This window comes from Caretta caretta, chromosome 1 (genome assembly GCF_965140235.1).
Source record: "Caretta caretta isolate rCarCar2 chromosome 1, rCarCar1.hap1, whole genome shotgun sequence".
Classification (NCBI taxonomy): Eukaryota; Metazoa; Chordata; order Testudines; family Cheloniidae; genus Caretta; species Caretta caretta.
In genome coordinates, this window is record NC_134206.1 from 98,237,682 (window position 1) to 98,261,538 (window position 23,857).

Consider the following 23,857-nt stretch of genomic DNA (forward strand, 5'->3'; position numbering starts at 1 on the left):
TCTGTTACTAATCTGCCTGAGGCATCCGGTGATCAGGCTGAGGCCACAGGATCTTTAAGGGAGGAGATGATGTAACACACCAAGTGTCTAAATTTTAAAGCTTTATTGATAAAATAATAACAGCAGAGAGTGATGGGTGTTTCCCATGTCACTCAGAGGAAGGAAGAAAGCGTTAGTGTCCCGAGCCCTAACCCACTTTCATACTCTCACATTCACTACCTGAGGCTGGCCAGGTCTGGATGTAATGTAAGAAGAGGGGGAAGGGTGGACGGGAGTTCTATCCTGTGCGCACAGGTCCTCCAGGGTCCGCTGTGATCTCCGAATTACTCCAGCTCTCAGGAGGGTCTTAAGTCCTGGATTTCTTTGGGGGTGTTCCATTCCACAACCTCTGTTCCTGGTGCTAATTGTGCCAGTCCAAACCAGCTTTCTGTGGTCGTCTTCGCTTTCCCAAAACTCAATTGTTCCAGGGACGCAAAGCTCTGCTCCTGCCTTGTCGTCTTGCCTGTGTTTTCCATCTCTGCAGCCCTGGTTTTTTCATGACTGGCTGTGCCTGAGGTGAGAGAGAAACTTCTCGTCTAGCACTGTGACCTTGGCCTGAGGCCAGCGTCTTATCATCGGACTGAGCTTGCTAGCTGCAGTGTTGAGTTAACCCGTTCTCTGCTCTCTTTCTCCTTCCCCCTTTGGCCTCTTGCAGCCTGCAAAAGAATCTTCTGCTACCCACTCACACCTTTGACCCTCCCCAAAATGCTTTGCGATGCTTGCAACAGTGTTAGCAACATGCAGTGCTGATCTGCCTTCCCCAGGGGAACCCCTGAGGTTTTGACAGTGGGTGAGTTAATATCTTTTGTTGGACCAACTTCTGTTGGTGAGAGAGACAAGCTTTTGAGCCACACAGAGCTCTTCTTCAGGTCTGGGAAAGGTACTCTGAGTGTCACAGCTAAATGCTGGAAGAGATTGTTTAGGGTAAGTAGTTAGCACATATTGTAAGGGACGATTCAAGGCAGAGTGGATGAGTCATTACACTAACTAAAAACTATTTCCCCATGCTAATTTTCCCCCTGCTGTTACTCACACCTTCTTGTCAACTGTTTGAAATGGGCCATCCTGATTATCTCTACAAAAGTTTTTCTTTTCCCTCCTGCTGATTGTAATCCACCTTAAATTGATTAGTCTCCTTAAGAGTTGGTACGGCAACGCCCATTTTTTCATGGTGTGTGTGTGTGTGTGTGTGTGTGAGAGAGAGAGAGAGTGTGTGGGTGTTGGGGGAGAGTGAGTGTGTGGGTATTCTGTCCCTTTAAGTTCAGACAGAAGCAGGAAGCAACCAGTCCTGAGGCAGGAGGAGGGGGACACCCCCGTCCCCGACACAGCCCTCGCTTCCCTCCCTGGTTTTGCACAGCATAACAGTCCCACCCCACTCCCCCACAGCAGCAGACTGTCTGCCGCTCTGTTCCTAGTGCCCGAGAGAGCAGGATCCCATGTTAATGATTTGCTCTTTGCTGCCAGAGCAGGGTGGCATGCTCAGCTGTCAGGACTTCCCGGAGCTTTGAAAGGAGAGGGGAGCCTGCCTGTGTATCTTGCAGAGCAGCAGAGTTCAAAACAGTGAGCAGAGTGGTCACAGCAGGCATTGTGGGATACTGGGGGAGGCCAGTTATGGAAACACAATGAACAGCAGTATCTACATTGATGCTTTGTTGCTTTAAGTTTGCCACAAAAAGCTTTATGCCTCTCGTCGAGGAGGTTGGGGAGTTTTGCCGACAAAAGTAGCATGGTAGTGTGTACACCTCCATTGGCTTGTTTTTTTAAAGTGTTGTGCAGGTTTCCTTTGAGGATGAGAACTGATAGGTGAGATATAGCTTTGTGAAATGTATTTACCCACAGCTGACAGGGTGTGTTTGGCTTTTATCATTTTCCTATGTTTTCATTTGAGGGTATAATGATTGTCTGGTTTCACTCACAAAACCTGCAGGCATATCTCCACTGCTACAATGACTAACACCCCCCACAACACACCTTTCAAGAGGCATGCATAGGATTCATGGATATCACAACATGTGGCATACCTAAGCCCCTACGTTTTCAGTTTAAACCGATTTTTACCAAAAATATCCCAGGTTTTACAAAACGTATCATTGGGTTTTTTTCCAATTTTTACCCTACTTTTTGTGTTCAAATGTATAAAATAACTTTTTTTATTAGGAAAATACAATACATTGCGTGATATCTATGTATTAACATAATACATATGTCTGTGTGTATATACAAACCTGCCTGTTGAAGTAAGGCTATGTATTAGTCTAATAGATACACACAATAAACAAACAGGCATGCATGTAAGCTCTGACGTGTGCGCGCACCTGAATGTACTGATGAATCTCATGCCCATCACGTATAAATTTCAAGCTGTTAGCAGGTAATGGATAAATATTTGACACACTAAAATGGGAGGAAAATGAAAATCTGCATCACAATATGTTTCAGAACATAAGGAAGTCATTGAAAGTTTTTAAAAAAACAAACAGGAGAAAAGAATGAAATTGAGAGTATGCACTGCAAATGGTGTGGCATCGAAGTTGACACTCAGGCTGTCCGGATTAAAGAACATTTGGAAAGAAACAAGAAAACACTGGAATCAGCATTCATCCAGGGACTGCAGAAAGAGCAAGATCAACACACTGTAGTAAGTGAATTTGTACGTATCCCTCTACTTTTCCAGGCAGCCACTGGACCTTGCCGATGGTCCTTTGGGGGACTTTCTATGATATTTCTGTCCGGCTACAAAATCCTTACCAAATTCAGTCAATCTAACCAAGAAATATTTGGAGGAGAAATGATGTTGCTTTGATCAACAAAATTAAAGAGATGTTGTCTGAAATATAGTTCTTCAATTTTTGATGAATTGTCAGATGTTCTTGAAAGCCCCATGTTGGTGATTTTGTTCTCGTTGTTGTTATTGTTGTGAAGAAGCCTGAACTCATTTTGGCAGTTTTGGAGTTTGTAAAGTCAGCAAACAGTCAAACAATTGCAACTTGTGTCAGTAAAACTTTAAATGAATATGCACTTACCTGGAAGGATGTGGCAACAGTGACTTCCTACTTGGCTTCTTATGGCGCAAAGTTCACACAAGATGTAAAGCTGAATGAAAAACCTGAATTGCTTAGTTTGTCTTGCCCAGCTCACCTGCTGCACATTGCTGTCTCTTTGCAACAGGTGTTCCCCAAATGGCTGACTTTTAAAAGTTTCTAATAGATACTGGTGCAGTTTCAAGCATTCAAGTAAACCAAAAAAACCTCTTCTGTGATGTTTGTGAAGAGATCCCGTTTGAATGCAGCATTCCAGTTCCAGTTGTACCAACAAGATGGTTTAGTCTGGATTTGGCCCAATTAGTAAATGTGTAAATATTTATAGGCTAATAGTTCTAAGTCTACAACAGTAAACTGTTTAAAGTTTTATTTGGGGATTAGATATGTATTGTTTTCTTAAACTCAGAGGTGGCACTGTGTTTTGAGTTCTGTTTTAGTTCTGCAACAAACCACATTGAATTCCGTTAATCAAAGCATTAATCTACTGAATACTTTTTCCCCCGTCCTTCCATCCACCAAAATAAATCCCAATATTTACCCAGAAAAAATATTAATAGTGTTTTGCACCAATTTTCCGCTGTTTTTGTCATTGTAGCCATAGACACAGATAAATTCCTGGGGAAAATTAAATAAAAAACAAAAATGAATGGCCCTAGGTGTACTTCATTCAGTGCACTAACTGCCCCAATAACAACTGTCGGGGTACAACCAGACAATCACTATGCTCTCGAATGAACTCACACAGGAACACGATAAAAGCTTTCAGAAGGATTTCTCAGGCATTCTGGAGTAGTACTTGTGATAGATGCAAGACCTTGGAAGTATGGGAAATTCAAAAGAGATTATACTCAGATGTGCCATAGGATTAGACATACATTTTTGTGCCTATACGTAACCCTTCTGCCTGCTGGAGTTGGCAGCAATAAGGGCCCGGTTCAATATCTAGGGGTTCTTTTTCTACAATACAACACAGAACCAGCTCAAGCCCTCAGCCTGTAACCTGGGATAATTACGCACCATCCTCTGGGCACCGCTAAGAGGTAATACTTCCCCTCTCGGAAGCACAGAGTCAGAGTTTAGAAAAGAAATTTTTAATAAAAGGAGGGAAGTAATCAGCATTAATTTAGGAAAATGCCACAAGCAGGATTCACAAACCTAAAACCATGAGCAAAAAACCTACCACAGAGTAAATTGGGCAGTGTCCTTTTGCCTCAGATTCTTAAATCCAGCAACCAAAAGTTCCTTTAATGTGCCCCTTCTTTCTCCCTCCACTGCACTGCATTCAGAATTGTTGTCCTTGGTCAGTGAAGACCCAGAGGTGCATCTGCATGAACTCACCTCCCATCCAGGCTGGGGGGACACCTTGCTAACTCTGTTGTCCAGGCACTTGCTCTGGCATCAGGTGGCTGTTCCGTACCCTCTGGGATGTCTTGAGGTCACACCACTTAACACAGATCTCAGTGATTTCAGCTCAGTTAGTGGGGGAGCCTCAGTGTACAGACAGGGCAGTCTCTTGCATCAGAGACACTGTCCCAAAGTAGGCTTAATGCTTAGGCTTTGTTATCAGTGATTTCAGCTCTATGGGTGTGCAAGAAGACTCTCAACTGAGTCTTAATTAGCTTTGGCATTTCATACTGGAGAGAGAAAGGGTCAAATGGCATAATCCTTAGGCAGGGCCCACACCACCAAGTACCCGTCCCCACCGTCTCTCAGCTCCACTGGGCTTTGGCACCCATGTCCCCTGCCTATTGAGCGCAGTTTAGTTCAGGATGAGTCCCTCAAGCAGGGTATGCTAAGCACAGTTCTGCTGCCCTTGATTCACACAACAAGGGTAACAACACTTTAGTATGCCTGCCCACTAACAAAGTGAATTGTGATCCAGCACCAGGTAAATGTGATCATTTGGGCAAAACAGTCGCATTATGCTGAGCACCTAGGCAGGGTGGGTGTCCCCACACAAACAAGGTCAGCTCCTGAAGTCCTCTTCCCCCACTCATCACTCGATGTCAGGGGAGAGCTCAGCTTACATATAAATGTTATATGCATCTTTGGGAGCTATGGTTTGTATTCTAGCTCCATGGGGGAGGGTTCCCAAGCAGGTAATTACTGCAAATCCTGGGATAGGAAAACAACTTCAAACAAACATGAGCACCTGTGGTGAATTACATATACTGGCTCAGATGGGCTCAAGAGGCCTGGACAAAGAAAGAACTTGTGGTAAAAATGGGTCAACATAAACTACTTGGGACCCTCATTTGGATCTAGAAAGTGAAATGAAATTCAAAGCAAGAGGGCAAAACAGTGCTGGAAGGGTTTGAAGGAGTGGAACCTGCCTGAGTCTCCCTGTGGAAGATTGGTGACACCTAGTAAGCTTAGCATGCATTGTAGATTGTTTAGTGTTTTGTGACATGTTTTCTCTGTAATGCTTTTTGCCCTAAAGTAAAAGCTTTGTGAAAGCTGGCTGATCATTGGTAACCCTGTCAACATTCCTGAGAGAGAGAGCAGAAACAGCAGATGCTGGACTAAGGTCAGACCAGCTGAGATAATTCACAGTGAATTGGAGGGAGATTGCAAGCCTAAATCCCCAGTCTACAGGGAGAGGTCCGTGAGTCCCCATCTGTAGAGAGGTGATGGCTGCAGATCATGGCGAGGGCAGAGGTGCTGTTCACCCTGGAACTGTGGCAATACTAAGTGAATGTGAAAGGGATTGCCCTACAGATGGTGTGAGAGAGAGGTTTTCAAAAGTGTGTATTACGGTCCAAAGTGGGAGCTTAGGGGACATCATCTCTGCTCTGCCCTTTTATGCCATGTAAAAGGACTAGGGTGGTGTAAAGGGGCTATAAAAGCTCTGTTATCAGCAGGAGAGGATTCTCCCAGCACAAGCGCTGCAGAAGACAGCCATAACGCTGCCTGCTGAGAACCCCTTCACAAGTCACAGCAGAGGATGGTGCTGGAGGAGCGCAGATTGCTGGTGGGCCCTCAGCATGCTGCAGAGATTCCAGGCATCCCAGGGAGAGTGCTGTAAGTAACCTAGAGGGCCTTGCGGGGATCTCTGAAGTATGCTGGGAGCAGCTCAGATTTGGGAGGACACAAACATGACTTAAAGCCACTGCAGCATCCCCCGCCTTTTGGGCTGTGAGTTCTGTGCTCCTTGTCTTTGAGGCACAGCCCAGAATCTTGTCTCTATAGCTTAAATCTCAAAAGAAAAGGGTAAAATTTCTTCAGAAATGCTGTTGTTTAACAAGATAATTTTGTTCACTAGTAAGTGGTGCTTAGTAAAAATTAGAACAAGTTCTCCTCCTATGTTCAGTGATCAGTTAGGTCCTGTCCATGAATCTGTAATGACAGACAGGTTTGATTATTTCTTCCCTGTCTCTATGTACACCCATTGGTGTTTTAGCTACTTAAATAGCCAATTATATTTAATTTGGGTTGGGTGTATTTAATTGCAGTCTTGCTAATCAGTTCTTTATTTACATTCAGACATTAATCAGGCATTTCAGTATAAATCTTAGGTTATTTTTAATGCATAAAATTAGTTGTACTGATTTACAGACAAACTTTTGATTTTAAAAAACCCCACTCCTGCCATCCTTGTGCCATGCAAAACCTTTGTTCTCTTGAATGACTTAGATATTTGTTTTCACATTCTGAAAACTATACAGGCTAAAAGAGGGAAAACCTACCATATTTCCTACCTAATGAAGTACACAGTGTGCACCTAGGTAGATCCAAATGCCTCACTGTATTCCCAAAGCTCAGATTCTAGCAGTGTCGTGAAATATCCACCTCTTCCCCTCCCCCCCCATGTGTCCCTGCACCCCCACTCTCATTCAGTCCCTGGCTCAATGCTGTCACCCCACGGGCTCTTATGCCCCCACCACAGTCTGTCCCCCATTAGTCCTTCTGAACCCCAGTTTATGTGACATCCCCCCCCAAGCAGCCCCATGTGCCTCACTCTTTCCCCCCTATACCCCATACCTCCTCGCCTCACCATGCTGACGGGGTGCTGTGAGGACCACAGACTCTACCCCTCCCTTCTTTCTGCAGCTGGCTGCCTTCTGTTCTGATGCTACGGCATGCCCTGGTGGGCGAAAGGTAGAGTTGCAGTGCCTCTCCAGCAGAATGCATTTTATGTGTGTGTGTGTGTGTGTGCGCGCACGCGCTGGGGGGATAATCTGTGTGGCACAGGCATTCTGAATGTGCACAGTGATGCAGAATTCCCCCAGGAGTTATAAATATATAGATGAATGCGATGGGGGGCAGAGGGGGGAACACTGCCCCAAATAAACTTAAGTTTTGAGCTTTGCTAGTCACGCAGCCAGTTGAGGGCTATGTACACTCAGAAAAACTTTGGATTCCCTTTGAGTATTAATATTTTAATTATCCGATCCTAATTATGATTCTTAACACTGATAGTGGGGCTGATTCTAATCCTATATTGATACAAATCAGGGGGGAAATCATTAAAGTTAATGGAGTTACTGAAGTGAAAAAACAGATTTTTGAAAGGGATGCCTCTTTTTTACAAGTACAAAATTCTGAGTACTTCACCTCTAACTACTTACATTTGCAAGTCAGGTATTTAGATGTACAAGTACTTAGATATGAATCTGCAGTTCTTTGCAGAGCAAAAACGTGTTTGCATGTATAGATTACATCTTTTAGCCTGGTCCTTCTGAAAATTTACTTTTAAATGGGATCACAGTCAAAACTATACTATTTTACCAAACAAGGAAGGGAAAAATCTTATCAAAACCTACATTCTCTGTGTCCTTACATTGTAGGGAAAATGCCTTCCCCTCCCCCCCAACAAAAAAACTTAGAAAAATTCATGTAAAAACCTGCACATCACCAGTGTGAACATTACAGTGACACATGAAACCAGTGATGGTCATAACCCCAAATGATGATTGTTGGAGACTGGTTAGGGAAAACATTGTGAAGTTCAGATACTTATCTATATCTTTGGAGGCCCCTCACTAGGCTCTGTAATGTCTGACACATAACCAGCCCTTCCTCCAATAGGATTGGGCACCCACCCAGTTACCTATTGCTTGCCCCTCTTCGGCTGGAAGTGTAGTGACTAGCTGACTAACATCATCTCCTATCATTAGAAGTAGATAATTGGTCTCCTCCTCCATCAGTGGTTTTGAATGGCTTTGTCTCTTCCAATTCCCTGTTTAAGGCTTCTCTTTGCAATTCCTTCAGGTTGTTCCCCAAACCATTCTTCTTTCCTTCTGGAACCTATAGTGCGCTCCTTGTGTCTCACAATTTCTTTTTACTGGTGTCTCCAGATCTCCTTTCCCTCACTTGGTTGGCAGCTGAAGCTGTTGTTGGTAGTGAGAGCTGCTGTTTGCAATATCTTCCCTATTGATTTCTGTACCTGTCTTTCTGCCTGCTACCCCTCGCCTCTGTCAAGGTTCCTCCCCCACTCTGAACTCTAGGGTACAGATGTGGGGACCTTCATGAAAAACCTCCTAAGCTTATCTTTACCAGCTTAGGTCAAAACTTCCCCAAGGTACAAAATATTCCACCCATTGTCCTTGGACTGGCCGCTACCACCACCAAACTAATACTGGTTACTGGGGAAGAGCTGTTTGGACGCATCCTTCCCCCCCAAAATACTTCCCAAAACCTTGCACCCCACTTCCTGGACAAGGTTTGGTAAAAAGCCTCACCAATTTGCCTAGGTGACTACAGACCCAGACCCTTGGATCTTAAGAACAATGAATAATCCTCCCAACACTTGCACCCCCCCTTTCCTGGGAAATGTTGGATAAAAAGCCTCACCAATTTGCATAGGTGACCACAGACCCAAACCCTTGGATCTGAGAACAATGAAAAAGCATTCAGTTTCTTACAAGAAGACTTTTAATAAAAATAGAAGTAAATAGAAATAAAGAAATCCCCCCTGTAAAATCAGGATGGTAGATATCTTACAGGGTAATTAGATTCAAAAACATAGAGAACCCCTCTAGGCAAAACCTTAAGTTACAAAAAAGATACACAGACAAAAATAGTTATTCTATTCAGCACAATTCTTTTCTCAGCCATTTAAAGAAATCATAATCTAACACATACCTAGCTAGATTACTTACTAAAAGTTCTAAGACTCCATTCCTGGTCTATCCCCGACAAAGAAGACTACAGACAGACTATAGACAGACCCCTTGTTTCTCTCCCTCCTCCCAGCTTTTGAAAGTATCTTGTCTCCTCATTGGTCATTTTGGTCAGGTGCCAGCGAGGTTACCTTTAGCTTCTTAACCCTTTACAGGTGAGAGGAGCTTTCCCCTGGCCAGGAGGGATTTCAAAGGGGTTTACCCTTCCCTTTATATTTATGACAGCCTCCATCCTCATTTTGCTGCACAGACATAACCAGCTAGCTGTGGAGAACAGTGAAGAGTAGCAGGACAGGAGGAAGAGGAGAGTCACCTTCTGGGGCTCCGTAGTGGCTGCAAAAACAGTATTTTGTGGCTGGGAGATAAATTTTGTACCCTAGCTGCTTGGCCCATGCAGGTGGCTTTCGGTGATCTTGGAAACAGGCAGAAAATTAGGACTCTGCTGGCTAAATCAAGACTACTACATAACTATAGCATTCAGAGTGATGCATCTTCCTGTTTGTTTGTGTATTCCTGTATGATTTCTAATTACTTGTCACTCTTTCCTCTACTGCCTCATTAATGGTTTCTTCTGTGTTTTATTCATTCAGTTCTAAGTAGTGAGAGATTTATCATTAATATTCATAGTACTATTGCAATATATATTTAAATGATAAAAATCTTTAAAAAAACAGAAAATGAGTACTTACTGATTTATCCAGCAGTAGTTCTTCTAAAAATTCATTTTTGCACTATTTGAAATATATAAAGCTGAGTTTTAGTTGGTAGTTTGGGTTTTTTAATTCCACCTTTAGTACATTTTATTAGTAACTGTCTTTGCATTCGTTAAGCTATTTTCTAAGTCCTCCGCCACCCCCTATAGAATTATAGCTCTCATAGCCCTTGGCCAGTAAAAACTGGAAACAATAAAGCAAGTGCTAGTTGAATGGGACCTTACATGATCTATGGCATCTCTTTCTGACCTACCTTTGTCCCTCCTAGTTGATCATACTAAAGGCTGGTAAGCATCTGCCATTTTCCTATGTGTGCCACAAGTTTCATTAGATTTGAGGCCAGTGTCTACTGCACACTTCAATAAACTTTTTGGGGGGAGTGGAAAATCTTTGCAAAACCAGAATGATGCTTAGCTAAATAGTTTTGCCAAAGCCTAGCAGACATAATGCACATCTAATTAGAAGAAAAAAACCCACAAACTGTTAAGTAAGAATCTAAATTAAGATTCCTAGTTTTTCCTCATTCCTATACTAACGTATTATGATCAAGTTCTGTTCCCCAGATGTGTATATGTACTACATTTATCTAATTGCACTGATCAGATTACAAAAGAGAACTGTAGCATCATGTGTATATCTTTTAACTGCAGTTTGTCTTTTTACCCTTTCTTTCGTACACTATGTTTTATTGAAAAAAGAAAAGGCGTACTTGTGGCACCTTAGAGACTAAGGTGCCACAAGTACGCCTTTTCTTTTTGCGAATACAGACTAACACGGCTGCTACTCTGAAACCTATGTTTATTGAGTATCGGGGGTAGCCGTGTTAGTCTGTACCCACAAAAACAATGAGGAGTCCGGTGGCACCTTAAAGACTAACAGATTTATTTGGACATAAGCTTTCGTGGGTAAAAATCCCACGAAAGCTTATACCAAAAAAATCTTAGTCTTCAAGGTGCCACCGGACTCCTTGTTGTTTTTATGTTTATTGAGTTCACAATAACATATGTGTTTCTACTTTCTTCCATCCCCAGCGAGTTATCCATGTTCAGATGAAAGTCTTGAGGATTCTGACCAAGATTGTCCCCTCCCCTATATTCCCTCTGTAGGGTAACAAAAACTCTGTCTGGGGAGGAATGAACATAATTCCGTTTGAAATTGCCATCCTCCAAATTATTATTAAAGGATGAGTTTAATATTAGAAGATCACCTTGCCCCTGAAGATACCTGCTCCTTAGGACTCCTGCACTCTGCAAACCTGAGGAATAAGGCTGGCCCTTGTCTGCCTATTAAGTTAGATTGTTGCAGACAAATGTAAATTTCTACCTCATGATTTTTTAAAGAGAAAATACAAGGTGTTTTCCCTTTAGTCTGTGAGAAATCTAAATATTTTCTTCACTGTGCCAACATCTTGCTTTTCGCGCTTCCAGCTGAGAGGAAGGCACATTATAGAGTTTTGTGTACCTTTTTTATTGTCCATAATTGTCAGTGCATATTAATGCAGTCCCAGTAGTCATTTATATTGGCTGGAGACAAAAAGCACATACAGTATGTTCTCCAAAGGCTGGAACTAAGGACAAGCATCACATTGCTTCTTGAGAATATGGGATTTATTTGATGAGAGAGACAGTTAAATCAGGAGTGTAGATATTATTACATAAGAAAACAAATATTTGCCAGGCATTCTGGAGTGTATGCTTTTTTTGGTTATAGTGAGGTACATGCGAGTGAGTTCAAGTGAATTTCTACAGAGTTTTATGTTTCAAATCATTCCCCTTTTATGTTCATTTATTTTTTTACTTCAGGAGGCCTTCATGGGAGAATGAAAGCTACTGCACCTTCAGTAGACTTGGGGGATGGGATGCAGGGTTGCAGAGAACAAGGTACATTAGTGAATGGATATTTAAAGCTTCATAACAGAATATCACATACTTCCCTGATTAGATCTACTAATTCAACAAATTAGATGTGAAGACTTGGGTTGACTAGAACATAACTAGCAATGTAATTTAATTAGCAACACTGCTGGGTAGATTTAAACCTCGTGGACAACAGCTGTGGAGTATCTTTGAACTGCAGTAGATTTTTATTGCATTTTCATTTGTAGCTCTGTTTTGCTTTTGAAGAGATTGGTTCCTCTCCCCCTACCCCTTTTTTAAGAGGTGTTTTTTTGTTGTTGTTGTTTTTTTTGTAATGAAGCAAATAAGGCCCTAAGGCCTATCCCATGGTTTCAATTATAAATGCATGTCACGTTTGCAATTATGTTAAACATAAGCAACAAAATATTGCATAAATTAAACTGGACAGTAGCCAACTTCATTTCAGAAAATAGCACAGTCAAGCAGATAAGAGCTGAACACTAAGCTACATACTTTATTTTCAAAAATGGATACAGTTGTGTTAATTTAGAGGGATTATATGGGCTCAAAGAGACACAGGTGCTAACATGACCCTGTCACTGTCTGATATTAAACAGTGTTAAACCACTTTGGGGTTTGATATGCAGAGACTTCAGTCTGCTTAGTACCACGGCAAACACACCATTACATATCCTTTAAGCATTTTATTAAAGATACTGCAAAGAAGGAAAAACAGTTAAAGCATTTGAAATGCAAAGTTATTAACAAGGCTTTCATTTCAACGCATTCCTTGTTGCTTTTCTTTTACCTGGAAAGAGTCTTTAGAAGGAAAAAAACCCTTGTATGACCCATATTTAAGGTGGAAGTAATTACTGTCTTTTTTGGGTAAAAGAGAAGGTAGTTGAAATGGGTTGTTGCTGCTGTTATTTCTGTTTAAGTCTGATCATGTCTCCTTTAAGACGAGTGGTTCTCAAACTTTAGTATTGGTGACCCCTTTCACATAGCAAGCCTCTGTGTGCGACCCCCCCTTATAAATTAAAACCACCGTTTTACATATTTAACATCATTATAAATGCTGGAGGCAAAGCGGGGTTTAGGGTTTAGGTTGACAGCTTGGGACCCCCCATGTAATAACCTCGTGATCTCCTGAGGGGTCCCAACCCCCGGTTTGAGAACCCCTGTTTAAGACAAAACAAAACGAACACCCACAAAGGGGAGTTTGAAAAGAACAGCAAAGATAGAAAATGCAACTTCTGTCTCTGATAAGTCTCACTTGCAGCCTGACTACTGGAAAAACACAGGCCAAGTACATGGTTTTATCTGCCACTCCAAGACACTGCACATTTCTACCAGCATTGGGCTGTGTAGGGTATTACATTTAGCTGCTTCTCTGGTTACAGGCTTACAGCAGTGTTGCAAAATGTACAGTCCTGGCTGGCTAAGCCAGACTCTTATTAAACAGAAGACAACAGGAGAGAGAGAGGAATGAAAAGGAAGGAAAAGAACATGTTTTGTGTGGGATGACAAAGTTTCACATCCCATGCAGTGTTTGGGATTTAGCTGGAAGTGGTGGTGTTATCTTGGTCCCTCACTCTGGCCTGGTCTGGTCTCTTCAGGATATCCCTCAGGATTAGGATGAAGAAAGTCCCGGACCTAGCAGACAGTGGGGTGGCAGCCATGATGGTGAAGCCCACTCCTTCCCCTTATTTCAGTCAGCCAGTGTCCTGGTCACTAACTTTCCTCTCAAAGTCTCCGTTAAGAACCCCCAAAAAGAGTGCTGGGTAGAATAATCCATTCCCTTGTTGTTTTGTCCATCAATTGGACCTAATTTCCAACACGACAATTCCGGTTCACTGATTTCTGATCCCTTCTGATTCACTTCTTGTTTACCAGACATGATCTTAATACAATCTTTGAGTCATATCAGTAGGTCTCTTTGTTTGTATTAATTCAGTCTTTCTGTCTCGCTTTTGAAGCTTTTCCAATCAACATTTGTATTTATAAGCTACTGTGATATCTTATGAACTTCCACTCACTTTTTACAGCTGAGCTCACAATTAGGGTAGGTAAGTCAGCCAAATTATCCCAAGAGTTCTTTCTTTCCCTCTTCCTTCTTTCTACACCATGTGCCTTGTTGACTATCACTAAGATGAATGGTGATTAATTTCACTTTACTGTAATGTACACAAAACAGACATTGAGCACAACTTTTTAAATAAACCCATGTATGAAAATGAACCTATTAAGAAATTGACAGTATTTATTTCTCTTCATCATGAACTACTGCCTCAATGCAATAAATAAGGGATAGACTGTGATTTAGCGTCCAGTGCTTTATAAAGAATTATTGTACTGATCACTTGATTTTTAAACTTTTTTTATTAAACGGATTATTACTACCATCAGATTGAATGTTAGTAACTGATCTTATGTCAAATCCCCAGTGATACCCCAATGATTTAAGAAGAAGAATTTAAATTTCAGTAAAAGAAAACTGCATCATAATTTTCAATAGAAATTATAAATATGTGTTTTATAGGAACATAATTTTGTAAAACAAATAAGAAGAAAAGGACCTGGCCTAAAAGAAGTTGGAGTTGTATCCCACTGCACTTTCAGAAGTTATAGCAAGTGTTGTTTGTAATCACAACAAACATTCTACATGGTACAGTAACAGTGGTTTCATAATAGAATTTATGTAGTTATTTATAAGAATTGATATTACATCTTCAGCATGGCTGGAGCAGTAAATAAACCAACCTCTGCTGGTAATCACTGCAATCTTTATTGCGCTGTTGATGACCCATCTGGCACCCAAAAGTGGGATATAGACTGTTCCTCAAAACCTGGTTGATTCTCAGAGGGAGAGAATACAAATGCAGGATTATTTCCAAAATAACTTTTATGGGACCCACCTCATAACTAGTACTAATCATCGTTATTCTAAGTCTTTCACCTAGTCTCCTTGCCCTGACTAATAATCTCAGACCAGTGTGTTTTGTATCGTGGGCCTTCAGAATATAACTCTTAAGGGAATAGTTTGACCAAGTAAACAAGTCAGAATCTGATTGTTTATAGTAGTTGTGCAAATTAGTGTTCCCTGGGGTGATGCTTATAGGAATGATGAAAAATGCATAGCAGAATCAACTGAGTTCTGAAGGTAGGAGATAGTGATCCACCACTAGGATGGATATTTTGACTAAGTTATAGTTCCTCTTCTCTTTGGTTCAGCTCTTGGTCCTTATTAAAAAGAATTTTACTATAGACCTCTGAGTGAAGAATGTATAATGAAATAAAGTATTCCTCTATACTACTCCTGGGCAGTGGGTATCATAGTCTGGGGGAGGCTGTGCCTTCCCAAACAACCTGGCATGGCCCCTCCCATGGTCCGCCCCCAGGACCCCTCCTGCAATTCCCAGCGCTCTACGCTGACCCAGGCTAGCTGGGACTGGGGCTGGGGCTGGCCAGCCAGTCACTGGGACTAGGGTAGCTGGTGCTGGGTCTGCACTTCCCGTTTGGCACTCAAACTGTACTAACCGGTGCTCCGGGGCTGGGGGTGTTGTGGCTGCGCCGCCCAGTCCTTTGGGCTCCTGCGGGGGAAGGGAGGAGAAAGGGGCGGGGTGGGGCTTTGGGCAGAAAGGGAGGGGCTTGGGGATAGCCTCCCCCAACAGCCAGGTTACCAGTCTCCCATGATATCACTCAAGGAAAAAAACACAGTTTTGCACGCCCATCACTTGTATTCCTGGATATGGGAGAAAATAAGACCATCTTGCAGAGTGTTGTGCAAAAATGTATTGGAATAGAGGAGCAGTGCTGTTTGGCCATGGAAAACACTAGTCTTGTAATTCTTACATTAGGGTCTTAATGGAAAATATGTTGTTTATGCCAGCTCCTTCTGTTCTTGGAAGCCTTGAGATAGCTCTGAAATAGATAAAACTTGAATTCATAGGCCAATATGATAAACGCATCTCTATAATTAGTCATATTTCAATGCGTCTCCTGCTTACCTAATATTTTTTATTTTGTTTTGATTAGGCAATAAAATGGTTTGTAGACTTGCTAGGACCTACTCCTGCAAGTGCTGACCTCAGCTGAAAAAATCAGTATGTTGAGGGTCTGTCACCTTTTAATGCTTTTCATGTTGAATTAGTGGAATTGATATTGAAGGCAATATAGTATTAACAAAATAGAATGGAAAATTTACACCATGTTACAAGTTAGATATTAACTTACAGCTGTCTCAAGAAAAAACTGGGAACAACTTTGCTATAATTTTGCAAAACGATTTAATCTCTAATTACGAGAGGGTAGAGGGAGCACTATATAGAGCATATCCACCTCAATGTCTGAAGTTTTGAATAATCTAGGTCTTGCTCAAATGAAATCATGTCATCCCTTTATATGTAATCAATTTGTGATTCAACGGCCATGAAGGTGGTTTAGCAACGTGTTGTGGGACGCGGAAAGCATGATCAGGTATCGAAGATGTCCTGGTCATCCACTGCAGCTAAGGAAGTCCCCAGCCATAATGATTCTTCGTGCTTCTGGAATCTGGCTTCTACAGCTGAGAGTGGGATTGCACCTATGCAATGGCTTTCTCACTTAAAAATTTCCCGCACAGGTTTTCATGCAGCTCTTATCCCATAACATCATTTTATCAGATCTCATCATCATTAACATTATATCATTAATCTAAATCCTGTAGCGATGGGGACGTGGCGAAGCAACAGGCAGAGATGACCACTGGCAGTCATAGCCACAATCCTGCAAGTAGTCATCCTTGGAACTAATAGCCATTCAGTTCCATCCCTGGGGCAGCAGAGAAGTTCGGCAGTATCCTAGGCCACTGAGCAACCCTTTTTTAGGATCACACTGCTCACACTTTCAAGGGAAGGGATTAGAAAAGGTGCCTTAAACGTTACCTGACCTATAACATTTGGCCAGATTACCGTGGCTGGCAGGTCATCCTACAGCAGTCAGAAAACAATAAAGAAGAAAAGACTCATTCTGAGCATAGAATGTCCGCACACTTGTGGACAGAGGCAATGTACAAAGGCCTGAGAGAAGAACAGCTCTTGTTTCCAGAGAACTTTCCCGCTACAATATTGATATTGCTGCATTGAGTGAGATTAGATTGGCTGTAGAAGGTTCCATCAGTGAGCTAGGAGGTGATTACACTTTATTTTGGAAAGGAAAACAGAGGATGAAGACAGGATCCATGGAGTTGGATTTGAAGTAAGAACATCACTCTTGAAACAACCCGTTGGCCTAAATGAACAGCTCATGAAACTTGGATTTCCCCTGATTCCTTTACAACATGTCATTATCAGCAGTGTCTATGCACCTACACTGACCAGCTCAGAGGAAAGCAAGGAGCAGTTCTACTCTGATCTGGACTCCATCATCAGATCAACCTCCTGTATATGACAAACTCATCCTGCTGGGAGACTTTAATGCTAGAGTTGGTAGAGGCAGCAGTGACTGGAGAGGTGTGATAGGATGACATGAAGTGGGAAAGATGAACAGCAATGGATTCCTCCTCTTGGGTAAATGAGCAGAACATAGTCTGCTCATTACTAACACCATCTTTTAGACAAAATGATAAATATAAAATGACATGGATGCACTCATGGTCCAAACAATGGCATCTTATCGACTATGTTATCACCCTCTGAGACATCCACAATGTCAGATACCAGATACCGGTGGTGCACAATGCTGGACAGACCACCTATTGTGCACCCCATAAGTGCAGTGCTTAACCTACATATAGTCCCTTCACAGTGCAAGTGCCCTGAACTCAATAGAACAACCTTCAACATAGCAAAGCTCAAGCACACCAACTATCAGGTGCAGTTTCCGCAATAACCTGATGACAAGGTTTTTTCATGCTCGCCAATCACTTGCAATCTAACAGAAAAATGGAACCAGTTCAAATATGTGATTATTGACCCAGCTAAATCAGTGCTGGGGCCAAAGAAAAGGGTACACCAGGATTGGTTCCATGAGAACAATGAAGAATTTCCAAACTCCTAAGTGACAAGCATAAAGCTTTTGTTGAATGGCAGAATGAACTCACTTCCATCTCAAAGAAAAATAGGTTTAAGTATCTACAGAGCAAGGCCCAGTATGAACTGAGGAGAATGCAGGATGAGTGGTGGAAGAGGAAAACTGCAGAAATTCATCATTATGTAGATACAAACAACACAAAGATGTTCTTTGACTCTCTCAAAGCAGTCTACGGACCGTCTGAATCTGGCACAGTTCCCTTGAAATAGGCAGATGGCACAACCCTCATCAAAGACAAGGAGGGAATCATACAGAGAGAGGCTGAATTCTTCAGTAATTAGTATTCAATAGACCATCCATAGTCGATCGGCGTGTCCTTGATCATTTACCCAAGAAACCCATCAAAGAGGATCTCAACTTCCCTCTATCAGTTGAGGAAGTTGTGAAAGCCGTCAAACAACTGAAATCTGGCAAAGCCTCTGGAAAGGATGGTATTCCAGGAGAACTGTAAAAGTAGCAAGCCCCAAGGCCATCGAGGTGTTTCCTGACATCTTGAGTAGCATTTGAGAGGGAGAAGAAATGCTACAAGACTTAAAGATGATATTAGAGTATCACTGTAAAACAAAGGTAGCAAAGCTGACTGCGGAAACTACAGAGGCAGTGCTCTCCTCTGTACAACATGGAAAATACTAGCTTGCATTCTATTGAACAGACTCATTGTGAACATATCTGAGGAGAATCTGCCAGAAGTGAAGTGTGGTTTCAGGCCAGATCATGCTACTATGGACATAATATTTATCGTAAGGCAGGTCCAGGAAAAATGTTTAGAGTGGAACATGGACCTGTATGCAGTCTTCATCGATTTGACCAAAGCTTTTGATACTGTCAAGAGAAGGTTTATGGGCTATTCTGCATAAACTGGGCTGCCGAAGAAGGTTCATAGAAGTCATCCGTCTGTTCCATGACCACATGACAGTACAAGTGCTCACCGGTGGTGACTTTTTCTGATGCATTTGAAATCTCGAATGGAGTGAAGCAAGGCTGCGTACTTGCTCCTGTGCTGTTCAACTTGTTCTTTGCCTGTGTCCTCAGCCATGCCAAAAGGGACTTGGCTCAGGGGATATACATCTGCTACCAACTTGATTGCCCCCTCTTTGATATTCAAAGACTCAATGCTAAGTCCAAGACACTGGAGAGACTTCTTGTCGAGGCACTTTTTGCAGATGATTGCCTTGATGGCCCATAGACATGATGATCTTTAGATCGTCATTGATTTTTTTTTTTTCTGAAGCATCCTAGCTCTTTGGCCTCACCATCAGTCTCTGGAAGACAGAGGTCTTGTTCCAATGCCCCAGTGCCAGCCATCTTCATCCAAGGTAGACAGCTGAAAATTGTGGATCAGTTCAAGTATTTGGGCAGCACCATCTCAAGTGACCATTCCCTTGATAAGGAAATTTCCTCCAGAATTAGTGAAGCCAGCGAGGCCTTTGGCCGATTCTGAACAAAAGTCCTTAACCAGCACAACATTCATCTCACCACCAAATTGAAGATCTATAGTGCAGTGTATCGAACATCTCTCTTGTATGGATCTGAGACAGGGAATCTTTATAGATGTGAAATTAAACAGCTGGAGCAATTTCACATGCACTCCCTCTGCTCAATAATGAGCATTCGCTGGCAGTACAGAGTGACCAATATTAAGATCCTTGAAAGAGCAAACCAGTATTGAGTAAATGTTACTGAGAGCACAACTTAGGTGGACTGGACATGTAATCAGAATGGAAGACCTCTGTCTCCCAAAACAGATCTTCTATGGGGAGCTGAGTCAGGGCAAAAGAAAGAAGGGTCATCCATATAAGTGACAAATTCATCTCCAGGCTGCACGTGAAAGGTGCCGCAGAGCTGTATCATCAAACATCATAAATACAGACTTCCCATGCCCTTAGTGTGGCCAACTCTGTGCATCAAGGTTCGGACTTTGGAGTCATATGCATAGCCATAGATGAGAACTGCTTCAATATTGTCCTCATCATTGGCGATGGACTAACAGCACTATATATTATTGTAATAAGTCATAAATCCACTCTATTTAGTCCATGATTTTTAATATCTAGCCAAAGTTATGAATTTAGGATCCAAGTTCCCAGGCTCATCTTTTGAAGGCAGGTTTCCTTTGAGAATGAGGATTGAAAGTGTGAAACAGATTGTTTACCGTAAGTAGTTAACCTTGTATTTAGCTGTGACATTCCTGAGTACATTTCCCAGACCTGAAAAAGAGCTCTATCTAAGCTCAGAAGCATGTGTCTCTCACCAACAGAAAGTGGTCCAGCAAAAGATATTACCTCACCCACCTTATCTCTCTAATGTCCTGGGACCAACGCAGCTACAACAACAGAGAATATATTTAATAGGTTTTCATAGCAAAAGGTGTTTTTAGGCCATGTCCACAAAGAGTTTTTTCACCAAAAGAATTTTGTCAATGATCAAAAAGCGCTGAAAGAAAATCATTGTTGCATGTTCACACTGTCTTCCTCTGTCAGCAGAGCACGTCCATACTTGGGGCAATAGCATTGACAGTGAGAGTAATGCACTGTGGGTAGCTATTTCACAATTTAGCTCTTCACCTTCTGCCGCTAGGTCTTGTGGGATGGCGGAGTGGATTTCAGTGCATCATAGTTCTGGGCTCAGTCTCCCATGATGCATTGTTTTACATCCCAGCATTCAATGTGCTTCTGTCTTTGGTTCACGGAATTTCTCGATGTCCCTTGTTTTCTGCTTGCCCTGCCATCTGTGTCTGAAAGAATGGATCCCGCACTGCTCTCCAGTGCTCTGATAGCTGTAAGTAGCACATCACGAATGGCAAAGTAGTTAACCTTTAAAATCCAAAGTCAACGGGATTCACAGTTGCCTGATGTGCTGTCTGACATTGATAGGAGTAACATTAGATTACTTTTCGCATTCATGGAACAGCTGAATGTGGTGGACCATCACTTTTAGTCTTGGGAAACTAGCACTGAGAGGTGGAATCATATCATTATGCAGATCTGGGATGATGAGCAGTGACTGCAGAACTTTTGGATGAGGAAAGACACCTTCCTGGAATTGTGTGATGAGCTCACCCCAGCCCTGCGGCACAAGGACACCCAAATGAGATGCTTTCTCAGTGGAGAAGTGTGTGGCAATTGCAGTTTGGAAGCTGGTGACTCCATACTGCTACCAGTCCATCGCAAATCCATTTGAAGTCAAGAAGTCAATCACTGGGGCCACGTTAACACAAGTTTGCAGGGCCATTAATCGCATCCTGCTGCAAAGGACTATGACTCTTGACAATGCGCATTAAATAGCGGGTGGCTTTGCAGAAATGAGTTTCCTTAACTGAGGAGGGCCGATAGATGGCACATATATTCCAATTTTGGCACCGGACCACCTTGCAACAGAGTACATCAATAGGAAGGGTTACTTCTCCATGGTGTTGCAGGCACTTGTGGATCACCGCAGGCATTTCAGACATCAACATGGGGTGGTCCAGCAAGGTGCATGACTCACCTATCTTTAGGAACCTCTGCCTGTACAGAAAGCTGAAAGTGGGGGCTTTCTTTCCAGACCAGAAGATATCAGTAGGGGATGTTGAAATGCCCATAGTGATCCTGGGAGACCCAGCATACCTCTTAATGCCATGGCTCATGAAACCTTACACAGGAAACCTAGATAGCAGTAATGAGTGGTTCAACAATAGGCTGAGTAGGTGTGGGATGACTGTGGAATGTGTGTTTGGCAGATTAAAGGTGCGCTGACAATGCCTTTATGGCAGGTTAGACCGCAGTGACGATAATATTCCCATGGTCATAGCCATGTGTTGCACTTTGCACAATATTTGTGAAGGAAACGGTGAAAAGTATGCATGGGGTGGACTGCTGAGGCTGAATGCCTGGCTGCTGATTTTGAGCAGCCAAATACCAGGGCTACGAGAAGGGCAAAACCGGGGTGTGGGGAGGGGGAGAGAAGCAGTTCAAATCAGGGAGGTTTTGAGGCAACACTTTGAAGAGAGAACCAGTAATGTATGTTGCTATGCTCTGGACTACAATACAATTAATGAAATCAAATTTGGCACAGAAGCATGTGTGATTTTTGTGGCCTAGGATTCAATGTAAGCAAGAAAACTGCTTGTTTGTTTGTTGCTGCCATCTGACAGCACAATTTGCAGAAAACAAATGAAGAGTTCTTATAATTCAACAAACTTTGCTTTTACAGCACAAAAAACACCACACGCCCACTCACATGCAAATTCTTGTGGGGGAGAAAGCACGAAGGGAGGGCCAACTTTCAGAGCTGTGTATAAGTCCAGCTATCATTTGAAAAGGTGTCCATGGGGATGGAGTGAACTGGAAAGTGAGACATCCCAGAAAACGGAAAGTAATTTTGTGGGTGGAGTTTGGGGAGGGCATGGGAAAGAGTCCTGAATGTGCTGAAGGGGAGAATGGGCATGCATCTGCTCAGTCTCGAGGGTTATATGAGGGACTGCAGCATCTCATTTTGCTTCTCCATAACTTTTATCATACTCTCCATTGTGTCCCTAGCGTAGGCCTCACTTTTTTTTCTGTCCTGCTTTTCGATTCCCCTCCACTGCCTGCGTTCCTGGTTTTCTGCTTCTGAGCATTGTATCACCTCCCAGAACATGTCTTCCTTGCTCTGTCTCGGGTGGTTTCTTCTCTGGCAGAGGTGCTGCACCGGTGTGTAGGAGGTGCCTTTGAAGGCCACATCTGCAGAAGCAAAAGGAACAATACACAGAAGTATGATTGTGAAGTGCATGCACAGCACTGAAACAGTACAGTAAAATACACCTCTAGTAACATACCAATCACTTTTTCTCACTGACCCTTGACAAGCACACATGCCGGCGAACACCCCAAGCATGGTGAGTTTACTCCGGGGTGGGAGGCATTGTACATTGGGAGAAAATCAATTTGAAAGGGTCACGGTGCAGTTGACTAGGGACAATATTCAAAAATTTCCCACCCTTTTCCACAGGGTGGAGGTGGGGGTGGGGCGGGGGTCATTGTACCAGATATCTCATTCCTGAGGGGAAGCAAGGATGCATCTACTAAATGCTTGTGGCTTCTGCCCCAGTCCCTGTGCTGCTCACCTGTGTGCTGCTTTGGTCCCTGTGCAAGTGATGGCAGAATGGCGCAGGAAAGTTTTTCCTTTAGTGTGGGGAAGGAACAAAGCAGCTCTGCCAAGGAACCTCCAGCAGAGGGTTGCCGAGTACCTCCAGTAAAGTTTCCTAGAGATCTCTCTGAAGAATTCCCATGAAATCTCAGTGGGCATCAACACCCTTTCGACTATACTGCTCAGCTGCACAGGGAAATGTCCAGTGCACAGAAACACAGCCAGCCTCATACGTTTCTATGCCCTCAACTCACCGCCGCACTTCCCTGGTAAGTGATTCTGCTTTGTGGTCTCGTTTCCTGCTTCTTGCTCTTAAGAGTGTGACTGGCAAGACTGGCTAGGCACTTCCGGAGAGGAGAACAGCTCCTGACTGGATGCACCACTGGGCAACCCCACTGTGGGCTCCACATCGTCCTCTGCCTTCACCTCTTTGTCAGTGACCTTGTCCTCTGGGTTAGATGCACTTTCTGCCGGCTACAGCCTTGCCGAAGTATTCACAGGGCTCTTGGTGGTGGAGATGGGGTTGCTGGAGATGATAGCATCCAACTCCTTATAAAAACAGCAGGTCTGGGGCACAGCACTGGAGCGATGGTTTGGCTCCTTCGCCGTCTGGTACGCCTGACTTCACTCCCTGGTATTGCTGTGCACTGCAGCATATCCCAATCATAGCCCTTTTCTTCACAAGCTCTGAAAAATCTGCCTGTAGGTATCGAAATTTGTACGGCTAGAGCACAGCTGGGACTGCACAGCCTCCCCTCCCCAAATACTGAGCAGCTCCAGCAGCTCCACATTGGTCCAAGTGGGAGAGTATTGGCATGTGGTGCCACCATGGTCAGCTGGGAAGATGCAATGTGAGCTCCCCAGGCCTCACAAACAGGAAGTGGAATTTCAAAAATTCCCAGGGCTTTAAA

At 43.0% G+C, this 23,857-nt stretch overlaps 1 protein-coding gene and 1 long non-coding RNA gene across 2 annotated transcripts in view; one reads left to right on the top strand and one right to left on the bottom strand.

Annotated features, from left to right (window-relative positions):
• Positions 1 to 23,857, top strand: part of HS6ST3 (heparan sulfate 6-O-sulfotransferase 3) — a 570,130-nt gene that overhangs the window by 233,253 nt on the left and 313,020 nt on the right. The gene's annotated exons all lie outside the window — the stretch shown is intronic.
• LOC142072503 (uncharacterized) lies at positions 89 to 1,296 on the bottom strand. The gene is made up of 2 exons (XR_012668894.1): positions 1,075 to 1,296; positions 89 to 550 (listed from the first exon to the last, which is right to left on the bottom strand). It is a non-coding gene; the product is annotated as an uncharacterized LOC142072503 (long non-coding RNA).